Below are 13,230 nucleotides of genomic sequence, written 5' to 3'. Positions count from 1 at the left end.
CTCAGGAACAAATGTGTGTTTCTATCGCTCAAGACGGTTATCCTGAAGGTTCTTAATTGCCAAAACTAAAGTCTCTCAGGTTTTTCGGTATCCCCGAGTTTAAAGGCGTGCCCTCCGATGCCCCTGGACTCCAACCAGATGGGCTATAGAAATGCCTATTATTATTATTATAGTTGTATACATTGCCACTGAATTTAGTGTTAATCTTTAGTCGCATGCGAAATTCAAAAGTTCAAGTCGATGATCTGGACCCCGTCTTATAAACAGTTACGAATGATTCAAATCAAAGTAAGTCCTGTAATCAATCGCAAGTTGCAGTCTCACATTGCTTATATATACAAAGTTGTGATTGGTATCTCTTAATAAGACGGGCCCTGGTGGACAAATTATTATTATCATTATAATTAATGTTATTATCATCATTATTATCATCATTATTATCATCATTATTATTATTATAAATAATATTCTTGTTGTCGTTATCGTTATTATTATAAATATCCTTAGTATTATTCCTATCAATTTTATAATTATTTTTTTATCAGTACCAACGAACTGTCTCCTATCTCGTGTGTGCATAGTTGCAATTGATATGAACTCTTTATAAGACGGGGCCCTGTTACGACAAAGCACTTTCATTGTTATCATTATTATTAAAATTATCACAGTTATTGTTATTATTATTGCTGTTGTTGTTATCATTATCACCCTTATCATCATTATCGTTTTCATTATTATCCTTATTATTCTTATTATCATTTTCATCATCATCATCATTTTAGCAGTACCAATGAACTGTCCTGTTCCAGGATACCTACTTGTCCACTTGCCGGTGGTCTCTCCTTTTCGATCAAGGCAATTCTCACTGAGAGGACGGAAGAACTTTTCCCATCCCTCCTCAGCATAGTCCCACCCATTGGACTCAAGGATGAGCGTTCTCCCAGTGCCGTATGCCATTATCATGCAGAACGACAAATGATGAGTCTGGCAACCGAACCCGCATCTCACTTTAAAGTTGCACACGATCTTCTTGGCCTTGCTACAATCTGGAGGGTTCTGTTGAAAAAAGATTAGGACGGAGAAATCACAATTTTCCCCTTCTATTTACTCTTCCACATGGTTCCTTTATTACAAATCAATTAGAGAGAGGGAGAGAGAGAGAGAGAGTCTATTTGGAGTCTATTGGGAGAAATGAGTATGGTAAAACCGGTCACTCAAAGATTTTTTGTTCTTCTTTTAAAAACATTTTTGAGGCACTTCGTGATCATTTTGAAGCACAATTGTTTTAGAGCTTCAACAGTATACCACATCACAGACACTGATAACATGTAGGGCTATGCCTCTCAGATTTAACATTAGTAAACGATGCCTTTAATGGTAATGTTGATCCTTTCCCCCATTTGATAGTGCCTATTATTGTCATACAGTCGACTGCGACTGCGCAGGAAAAAGGTTGTGATAAAGAAATGCTATTTAAAATCAATTCAGACCAGTGCTTCTAAATAATCCAAACATGCAGCTGCACTTTCAATTTACACATGCATTCGTTCATAGAACACATGACTGTGTGACAATTAGCTTGGAAGATCTACATCTCGAACATATTCAATTCAATTCAATTCAGAACTTTATTTCAGACTCAGCTGCACAAGGCAGTGGTCCATAAAACATATGTTACATATAGATAAGGAAAGTAGCGGAGTATGAACATGATGAGTATAATAACAACAAATCGTACAAATACTAAAGAATATAGCAAACTAAAAAAATGTATATATATATACTACGTAGGGGTCTTTATACAATGTAACTGTAACATGTAACCTGTATCTGTAAAAAATTATAACAGAAGGCCTATAGCAATCTAACTCTAAGCTGTACCTGTAACTGCAATATTAAATACAGATTTCTTTATTTACCATATCCCTGTACCTCTGCGAAATCTTTCTCAATTAACAGATAAAAAATGGAAAAGACAAAGTAACAGTTTCAGTCAAGTGTACTTTGTACACTCTCACCAATGTTGATTAAAGTTGATTCTAATTCGTGCTATGTTCGTATAGAAGAGACAATTTCAGGTCCAATTGTAAATGTTAATGTTTTAATTTTTTAGTAGAATTCTTTTTCCTTTAGTTATTGACCTCTTTTAATGAAATGAAATAATAAATGTATATGTTCAGCTATCACAACTAAATGAGAAAAAGGGCGATTTATAAAGTTATTTCAATGTATTGCCCTTCGTTAGAAATCATGTTCAGTTTCAGTCATGGTACTATTCAAAAAGAGGACGCCGAGACTATTTAAATTGACTTTAAAATATTTCCGATCATGTTTTCGGTAGACCATTTTCCTGATGATATCTTTTCTTACATAAATATCTAGAGAAAAAATGGCCTTACTCTTACTATACCTGAATGAAATGAAGTCTCTGCTGTATAAGATTTGAGAGCTTCTTCGACTCATTTTGTTTCCATGATGAATTTCCATCTCCTCGACTCGGAGTGTTGTCATCCGACAAGATGTACCTGGGCAGAAATTCAAAAGATTTTAAAAGGTGATAAAAACACCTTATTCCTTTATCAGAAGACCAACCAAATAATGAATTAACAAAGACCACGTACATTTAGATAAGGTCAATAAGTTTATTGGACACAAGAATTAGAAGTCGAAACCTTTACTTTGATTAAAGGAAATAGGCAGAACAATAGAGTAATTTTCCGGGGCTGATTTTCTGGGGGTAATTGTTCTGGCGGGGGGGGGGGGGGGTATTTTTCCGGGGAATAATTGTCTGGGCGGTGATTTTCCAGGGGGTAATTGTCCTGATACGCATCTGAGAAATAGTTCTCTTTTTCTCTCTCTCTCTCTTTCTCTCTCTCTCTCTCTCTCTATCTATCTTTCTCTCGCTCTGTCTCTGTATGTCTGTATGTCTCTGTCTCTGTCTCTGCCTGTCTCTCTCTCTCTCTCTCTCTCTCTCTCTCCCTCTCTCTCTCTCTCTCTCTCTCTATTTCTCCCTTTCCTTCTCTAATGCCTTTTCCCCAACCTTTGTCTAATCAAGGTAGTGGATATTTTTTGCAGAGGTTGGGTAGTTCCCCCTTCCTATGTTTGTCAATATCTGGAAGATAGAAAGAAAGAGGCTTGGCGAAATTAGAGAACGGTTAATTACTTTTGTTCTTGAGCATGTTTCTTGATGTCTTTGTTCTGTAAACTGTCATTGAGGAGGTTAGACCAAGGAGATTGGCCAAGTACGATGAAGCTGACGATAAGCAAGGCTGTCGTCATCGACAGCATCAACTTGTACATTTTGTCCATTTCTCACGGCTCTCCCTCGTTAGGCAACCAAACGTAATTCTGCTTTCTGCATTATAGATTAAGATAATTACATAAACAGTGTTAAATGTATCACAATAATGTCAAAGGCAATTAGCGTGTCACCTCTCTTGAAAACAGAAGGTCGTTTTTCTCTCCCCCCCCCCCTCCTCATTTTTCTTCTTCTTCTTCTTTTTATTCTTCTTCTCCTACTTTTTACTTCTTCTTTTCTCCCCCACCTCCTTGTTCCCTCTCCTCCTTCTCACCCTTATCCTTATTCTTCTACTTCTTCTCCTCATTGGTTGGAAAGGGCACTCTGAAGGAGGGTCACTCTCGGAGGGCACATTATCGCCCCGCATTTTTTAAGACTTATTTCACTTGGATTTCTAAGTATTGAGAAGAAGGTTTACGTATCAATGAACTTAAACAATGCACATGATTATACTATTAACATTAGAAGTAGGAGCTGGTTAGCTCCTGCATGGTAATGACAACGATTATAACGGAATTTTCAATAAAAAGTACACCCTACATTAATTTGTGTTTCGTATATGTCTGCTAACGTACAACTTTTTAAGTAAGCAATTAAAGATAGATATACATACAAAAAATACAATGGTAAATTTTAAAAAAGGATGCTTGGTATGTAGCAATCAGGATCAGCAATCAGGATCAACGTTTACCGTTAAGTACTAATCTCGGATATAATTATTTAGGTCTAATTAAGACACAGTACCCCTTGCCAATCAACTCAAGGTAGAGACGACGTCATTTTGAATGAATCATAATATGCCAGGAACCTGTCCATAACAAGTCATCCAATTTCAACCCCTAAGAGGCCTTTACTTCGTTCACAATTAAAGATATTTAAGATTTGTGAGGTCACAGTGCGAAAAATTACATCCGATAAAGTGGAGAAAAACAATCCTGATGAGACTGAAAATACCTTTAATAAGCAACACAACTTTATAAACTATAAATGCGAATATACGCTTTATGAGAAATTAGAGAATAAGTTACTCTTTTTTAGCCGCTTTACGTTATGGTCACATTTTACGGTGAAAGGAAAAGGGGGCACTTATCACAAGGAAAAAAAACACTTGTTAGAAAAGAAAAGTAACAATTGTTAAATTCAAGAGGGCTATTATCATATGTGAAATGAGGCACTTCTTGCACCTGAAAAGGGGCACTCACCAGAGATGAAAAAAGTACTTATGAGAATGAAAAGGGGGTATTTGTCAAAGGAAAAGGGGCATCTATTAAATATTAATAGGGGCATTAATCGGAGGAGAAAAAGCGGCATTTGTTAAAAGGGGAAGGGGGCTCTTATACCAATTCAAAAAGGGCATTTGTAAGAACCGAAAATGTTTCATGAAATTAGTAGCGTATGCTTGCACAATACTATTATATTTGCCGAGTTAAAGCTCGTCCATGTACAATGCAAAAGAAGAAGTCATCGAATGGGCTTCCATGTTGTCCCACCCCTCCCCCCTCTCTCTTTCTCTCTCTCTCTCTCTCTCTCTTTTCTTCAATTTTCATTCATATTCAGTTGATAGGGGTACGTCCTCCCATGTAACATTTGATTTTAAGACTCGATCCTTAAATTGTCTTTTTCATCAAATAACATCAGCAGTTTACAAGTAAAGTCAAGTTTTGGGAATGCTCCCCTCTCAAAAAAAAATGAAATGGAAGCTCTTATTACCAATCATGTGGAAGAATATGTTTTGACTAATACGTAATGAAACAAATTTTGCCGGGAAACCGCCTCCTAATTGATTTATTTGGTAAATTATTATATATATCCGGACTGGATACAAATCGCGTAGTCCCATATACATCTTTCTGTGTATAGTGCTTGTAACTTTATCAAGACTGGGTCAAAATTCTTATCATTTTGATGATTCCAGAACCTTGCAGTACACACCGATACTTATGTGTTAGATGATCAACCTTTTCTGATCGATTCCACATTTCTTTCACAATGCAATCGCATGACCAGAACTGTTCTATACCTTTAAGAAACAACACTAAAGTAAACCCATTATCTGATCCAATACTAAATGAAATATAACCATGAATATAAAGATAATACAGAGTTTGATACTTAGACTGAAAATAGTAAAATAGTTAGGATTTGTTAGGGTAAATAGGACGCATTCTCAATTATGCAACCACAAGGTAGGGGTAGAGCGGAGAGGGGCTCGTATTTGAAGATAGGATGTAGTGGTGTGTGACCCCTATACCCTAAGTTCTGTCTCTCATTTTGGTTTGTATGCTACACTTTCGAAATTATCACCATCGTTTGTATAATGATGAATTTAACGTAATAATCTAATTATTTCTCCATAAGGGTGCGGGTGACAAAATATCCTACTTTTGTATAATCTGTTCGAGCATTCAGTATTGACATTTTGAATATGATCTGCAGAAAGGACATCTACCACATTCGTTAATGGATTACTTTGATTTAATGAATCACGTGTAAAGAATAACAGGGAGAGAACATTTAATGCTACGATTATCTAAATGTAGTACGACACGTGGGACTCTTTCAATTTCTTTCATTGGAGCAAAGCTGTGGAATAATTTTCCCATAAATATAAGAGAAGAAAAAACAAGATCATCATTTCGTAAAAATCTCAGAATTAAACTCCTAAGCAGACATGAATCATAAGGATAAAATAATATGATATTAAGACAAAATAAATGTTAATATCACTTTGCATACAGTTTTAGAAACTCGGGGAACCAATCCCGACTAGCACTCATGCTAACTTTTGGTTCTCCCTTTAACAACATTTTAAGTTTTTAAGTCTAAAAATATCCTTTATTTGAATCACTTATACGTTATTGGAACTCTGTGAATTTCAATTCCAGCCACAAATCTCTACGTATTATTAAGTTATAGCTAATTCACAGGTTTGATATGACATGATATATGATTAAATTAATTTGTATGGTTCAACTATGGATATTTTCTTTTTCTTTGTAACCCATGTACATGGATATGTATACGACATGTTATTTTTGCTACCCACTTGAATACATTTTGTAACAATGTGTTATGTTGTTGTTAATAAATTCGAATTCAAATTCAAAATCAAACTGTCGACATGCAATTGGGTTATTGGCGCTCATTGTGGAGCATTTACAAACTCATTATGTAAAACAGACTGCTCTGTAAACACCTGTATCAGTGAATTGCTCATTTTTAATTTCGATGCCACAGTTTTTTTGCAGCAGTATTTAAATGTTTTCGGTTATTCCCAATGAAGTAGCTAATATTTAGGCTATATTTCCGTTTTTAATAAATTTTGGACAGATGTGTTATATTATCCCGCATGCATAATCTAGTGATTTGTATGTTTGATAATGATTACAAATTCATGAGATTCAGTACATAAGCACGGCAATTATTTGTCTATATTGGGCTAAAATAAGCTATGGATATATTGCAATCTAAATGAGGGATAACATGTTCCAGTTCAGGCCCGAAGCGGATAACATGTATCACGTTGGGCAGTTGGCCAAAGCGGACCTCACACATATTGAATGTGAGATCATAATTATATTCATTAAATATGAAGTTGAGTTCTGGTCATGCGATTGCATTGTGAAAGAAACGGTGTGGAACCGACCAGAAAAGGTTGATCATCTAGCATATAATAATAATAATAATAATGGTGGCTTCTTGTATAGCGCACATGTCCGTCACGTTGTGACGCTCCTGGCGCTGCCCCAATTATTACCCTGGCTTTAGCAAGGCAGCCGCTGCGGCGCTCTAGCATTTCAAGGAATTAATTCCTGCCAGGTACCCATTTACATCACCTGGGTTGAGTGTAAGAATTTGTGTGTATTGCAAGGTTCTGGAATCATCAAAATGATATAAAATTTGGCCAAGTCTCGGTAAAGTTACAAACACTTGCACAGAAAGATGTATATGGGACTACACGAACACGTGGCGTAAAAAGCCGGCCCCCGATTTTTACGATGTTACATGCATATTTAGAATATGAAGGCATTTGAAGAGCCATGCTTTTCAGGGAACATGTCTTAACTGATGTTCTTCCACACTTGCATAATAAGAATGAGTAATGCTCACAAATTATTTTTCACCTCTTCCCAGAACTCAACCTTCTCTTTAAAGGCAGGCTTTACTACTTCAGCTAGAAGGAATTAGACCACCCAGCGAGCCAGCGAGGTCACTGTGATAGGTGGCTATCTCATTAACTCAGCTCTAATTTAACATAAGAAAAAGAGAATCATGGGGGACCAACAGGCACCGATTGGGGAAGTTTTCTATATAGAGGGAGCAAGTAGCTACAAGTAGGACAGTGTGCCTGTTGGTCCCCCATGATCCTCTTTTTCTTATGTTAAATGAGAGCTGAGTTAATGAAATAGCCACCTGTCACAGTGACCTCGCTGGCTCGCTCGGTGGTCTAATCCCTTAAAGGACGACACCATTACCAGAGGGTTGATTTTTGTCACTAAAAATTGTCATTCAATGGATGTTAGAGCCGCCTTTTTCATCAATGAATCTTGCTCAGTTTTTAATGAACGGGAATCCCTCATCATTTAATACATTATTAAGTTTAGGAAGAATGGATTTTTTTAAACGAGTGGAAAAGGAAACTGTATCGACACTTGCCTTAATAATGTTTCATACCTGTATATATGTCTTTCTTACAAATCACCACTATCGTTGTCATCATTGTTATCATTATCATCTTCTTCTTCTTCATAATCATCATCATCATCATCATCATCATTATACTTGAATATATTTTTCATATCCTTTTAATTATTTGACCATTCTGCTTAAAAAATGGTTAGACGGGATATCGTCATGCAATCATTACAAATTGTAATATTTAAGTCCCAGTCCTGTAGAAATTAACCAGATCATTATCATTATCATCTTCTTCTTCATCATCATCATCATTATACTTATATTTTGCATATCCTTTAAATTATTTGACCATTCTGCTTAAATAATGGTTAGACGGGATATCGTCATGCAATCATTACAAAATGTAATATTTAAGTCCCAGTCCTGTAGAAAAGAACCAGATCAGACCATTTGTGTGGTCAATCGCAGACCACTGCGGCAATCTATTTGAAAATTACTGGAAATTAAAAATGCTGGCCTCCTGACGCACGACACGTAACTACACTGTTAGAGAAATACCTTTATTGAAGTTTATGAGATCGATGTTGTTTTTTTAAATTAGTGTACTTTTCTAGGCAACTAAAATTAAACAGCTGCAACCCTATTCCATTTCTAAATTCGAAATGTAGGCAGGTAAGATACTATAATTCACCAATTCCATTATAACAGACTGTACAGTACGTAGATAAGCCTTGCACTCATTAAATATTGTTTTCAACGATTCTAAATGTTATTACAGCCTTGTCTAAGAAAACTGTAAAGAAACATAAATTGTAACATTTTGTGATATGTTGAATATCAACATTTTTTGTATACAAATCATACTGCCTTCTCAATCATACACATTTAATTATCTGAAAATGTTCTTGTGGTATTGATAACAAAATTGACATAACGATAGATATCACATTTCAGGATACTATGTTTATTGTACAGTAAGATTTGATTAACCTCACAATAAGCTCCTAAAAGACTCTCATTCTCTAAAGAGGTGTGGATTTAAGTATTCGATACTTTTGCTAAAGGCAAAAATTGTGAACTACGGTAGTTTACGGTGACAAAAAAACAAAAGCGAGAAATTACCAGTTATGAAGGATTTAGCCGAGAAGATATTGGGCATAACATTTACGGAATAAAACAAAACAATTACTCTTAAAAGGGGAGGGGGAGGTGTCCGTCTTGTCCTACATATTTTCTATGATCGTAAAGGTACTATGTCCCAAACGCAGCCAACATCTACTTCTGTAGAACTTTGCAAGAATTATGAATTTGTCACAGATGTCATATCTGTGAAATTTAAATGTTAGCAGTGTCCTCATATTCAAATTATGCAAGGAAACCTGTTTACTTTCAAGACTTCACTGTCAGACACTATGAGTGACTGACTGGCTTTTTTCTTCTTTGGTAATAACATACATAAAATGAGTTGTAAAGGGTACATGAGTATCTGGTTATAATTATCAGCAACCCACTTCTTGTAATGGCCAAAGTTAAACTGATTGAATCTTTGTGCAGCACAAAACGTACACCGTTCGGTACTAGCTATCACAGCGATCTATTCACAGCGATCTGTGATAGCTCCTTGATCAGACGGTCAACATTTATACCTCACTCCCAAAATATGTTAATCCAAAGAAACATGCAATCAGGTGCTGGGTATAATTAAATGAAAATAATAGTAACGAACAATAATAAGGGGCAGAAAAAAAATCAACATTATCATTCCATCCAAAACTTACCGCGTAAACGCCTCTTATGTGAACGAGGCTAGTAGACAAGAAATGTTTAGCGATTCCAAGAGAGGGGTAATATAAATCATGGAAACAAGGCAGACATTGAAGCTAGTAAATCCAGGAAAAACATGCCCACATTTATCACGATCGAGTTGTACTAGTAGCAACTGCTCGTTCTTATGATCCGCCGGCGCTAACTGGTCTGTTAAAACTACGTGTACTGCCCTCTTACGAGACAGAGTGCAATAATTATCGGTAATAATTTTACATGATACCGATACTTATATTTATACGCTTTCGACAAGAAACCTTCTTTATCAATTAAAAGTATCAAGAGATATCAAAATTTAATCGATTACTCTTTATTTCGCATTAGTCGTGTGTAAATGGGGCTCCGCAACAGGGTAATGGTGTTCACCATGTTTTAATGCAAATTCCACAGTAAAACAATGTTTTGCTAAAACGATATCACCGACTGATTTTTTGAAAATTGGAAGTCATATTCTATGGTTTAATGCAGGCGCGGATCCAGGGGGGCGAGCGGGCCTTGCCCCCCCCCCCCCGGATAAAAGAAAGGAGAGAGAGAGAAGGGAAAGAAGGGAAAGGGAAAGAGGAGAGAAAGGAAGAAAAGAAGAGGAAGAAGAAAAGAAAAGAGGGAAGAAGGAGATCGGGGGGGGGAAGGACTTTCCTCCCAGGCTGTTGCCTTCCCCCTTCCCCCAATCAAAAAATAAAAGAGAAGGAAGGAAAGGAAAAGAAAAAAGAAAAAGAGGAGATAAAGGGAAGGACAAAAGAGGAAGAAGAAAAGAAAATAGAGGGATTGCAATTTTCCCGCCAACAAGTTGTGGATCGGGGGGGGGGGGGGGGCAAAAGGCCCTAGCCTCCCCCCCCCCCCCCCCCCTCCCCGTCCCCGCTTAAAAAAAGAGAAAAAGAAGGGAAAGAGGAGAGCTAAAAGGAATAAAAAAGAGGAATAAAAAAAGAAAAGGGAGAAAAGAAGCGGAGATCAGTTGCGGTTAATCTAGTCCAGAATCTGCACGGTCCTTTATAATTTACCTACACACTTGATTCAAGCCGTCGAAGGTGGCGTTATCAACATCACAAGCCCAGCCCAGTCTTTCACAGGGCGTCCTAATTTAATGATCACGCCATCATCGGCTGGGAGCAAGTAAGTAGGGAGAGGTTAGCGTTGGTGTGGTGGAGATCAAAATTAAATAGGCCAGATTCTGGACTACAGTTAATCCCGCCAACAATGTGTGGAGCGGGGTTGGGACCAAAATGACCTTCCCCCCCCCCCCCCCCCCCCCCCAGCAAATCTAAAAGAGAGATAAGGAAGGGAAGGGAAAGGGAAAGAGGAGAGAAAGGGAAAGAAAAAAAAGAGAATGAAGAAAGGTAAGGGATATCATTTGCAATTCTCCCGCCAACAAGGTGTAGATCGGAGGGGGGGGGGGGTGGCACTGGCGTACTGATAGGGGAGGGGGGGGGGCTTTGGACAAATAGAATTCAAACGTGGTTTATTTCTAATTCCACAACGGTGGTTTACAAATAATGCTGAAATAAGATAATTTCCCGAGATTTTTCCTCACTTTATGCGTTTGTTGGGGAATGACAAATTCCTAAATTTACAGCCAGGCAAGTAAATGCTTCTTGAGATGCCTACATATCAGGGCCCGCGGAACGGCGGGGATCAGGATCCTCGAGCCCCCCCCCCCCCCCCCACACACACACACACACACACTTTCTTTGAAAAAGTATATTAAAGAGAATTAGAAAGAAAGAAAGCGAGAAAGAAAAAATAGTTAACTGCCAGTGTCACATTATAATGGGGTATCAAAATATACTTATCTGACCATGATTAAATGCCAAAAACCCCAAATGCTCTGCCCCCTGGATCCTACTTAGGGCCCTAAGGCGGGCCCTTAGATGCTCATCTGACGGTCATTTAATGCCTAAAACCCCTGATTTCTGGGGGCTCTGCTCCCTGGACCCCAGGCCAAATAGTGTCCTGCCAGTGTCACAAATAATAAGGTATCAAAAATGCTCATCTGACCGTAATTAAACGCCTAAAACCTCTGAGCTTCCGGGGGCTCTGCCCCCTGGACCCAACCATGAGCCCTTAGACGGGCCCTTTGATACTCATCTGACCGTAATTGAGTGCCTAAAACCCTTGAGATTCCGGGGCTCCGCCCCCTGAACCCCAAGCCAATTAGTGACCTGCCACTGTAACAATTAGGTATCAAAATAATGCTCATCTGACCGTAATTAAATGCCTAAAACTCCTGAACTTCCGGGCTCTGCCCCTGAACCCCGACCAAAAAAGCGAGGAGTAAAAAGGAAAAGGACGTAGGAAGAAAAAGGAATAGACAAAGAACATTTTTGAAATTCAGACAAGGATTAAGAGTCGAGAACGGTACAACGAATCGTCTTCTTTCTCTAATGATTTAATGAAACGTAAAAGCTTCCGAGCTTCCTTCCGCGCTTCGCGCGGGTGGGGGGGGGACTGAATTTAGACGAGGATTAAAAATCATAACGGTATACAACGAATCGTCTTCTTTCGCTAATGATTTAATGAAACGTAAAAGGGGGAAACTAAATTAATTTCGAGAGCGGAACAACGAATCGTCTTCATTCTCTAAACATTTAATGAAACGTCAAAGCGGGGGGAAAACTGAATTTAGACAAGGACTAAAAATCATAACGGTATACAACGAATCGTCTTCTTTCGCTAATGATTTAATGAAACGTAAAAGGGGGAAACTAAATTATTTTCGAGAACGGTACAACGAATCGTCTTCTTTCTCTAATGATTTAATGAAACGTAAAACCTTTCGCGCTTCGCGCGGTGAGGGGGGGGGGGGGGGGAACTGAATTTAGACGAGTATTAAAAGTCATAACGGTACAACGAATCACCTTCTTTCGCTAATGATTTAATGAAACGTCGAAGCCTCCGCGCTTCGCGCGGGAGGGGGAAACTGAATTTAGACACGGATTAAGAGTCGAGAACGGTACAACGAATCGTCTTCTTTCTCTAATATTTTAATGAAACGTCGAAGCTTCCGCGCTTCGCCCGGGAGTCGGGGGGGGGGGGGAACTGATGTGGCCAGGCGCGTACACAGGGGGTATTCTTATGTGTGTAACCCTACTAAAATCCCCCTAAACCCCCCCCCCCCTTTTGTTTGTGTTTTCTTTTCTTTTCTTCTAAATAATTATTTTTTTTAAATTAAAAAAAAATTTTTTTTATTGCCATGGCTGACCTAAAGAAGGTGACCTTACCCTCCCCCCAACGGAGCAAATGTCAAATTTTCATATTTGGAGACCAAAAAAAAAGTGTCCTCTTACCCCACCCCCTCCTCCCCCCCCCCCCCCCTCTTTTCTGTTATTCAATTTATTAATTTTGAGGACAAAGCATATGTTTGTAGTCAGACATTAGTTAAAGAAGGGGCGACATCAAGGGATATGGCACCTCTGAACGGACATGTTCATAAAAATACCCCGGAAAAGTGGTGACACGAAAACACCTACCCCAGT

The sequence above is a fragment of the Strongylocentrotus purpuratus genome, unplaced genomic scaffold (genome assembly GCF_000002235.5).
Source record: "Strongylocentrotus purpuratus isolate Spur 01 unplaced genomic scaffold, Spur_5.0 spur5_scaffold_1, whole genome shotgun sequence".
NCBI classification, from domain to species: domain Eukaryota; kingdom Metazoa; phylum Echinodermata; class Echinoidea; order Camarodonta; family Strongylocentrotidae; genus Strongylocentrotus; species Strongylocentrotus purpuratus.
The sequence above is the reverse complement of the archived record's forward strand: the minus strand, read 5'-3'. Positions refer to the sequence as shown.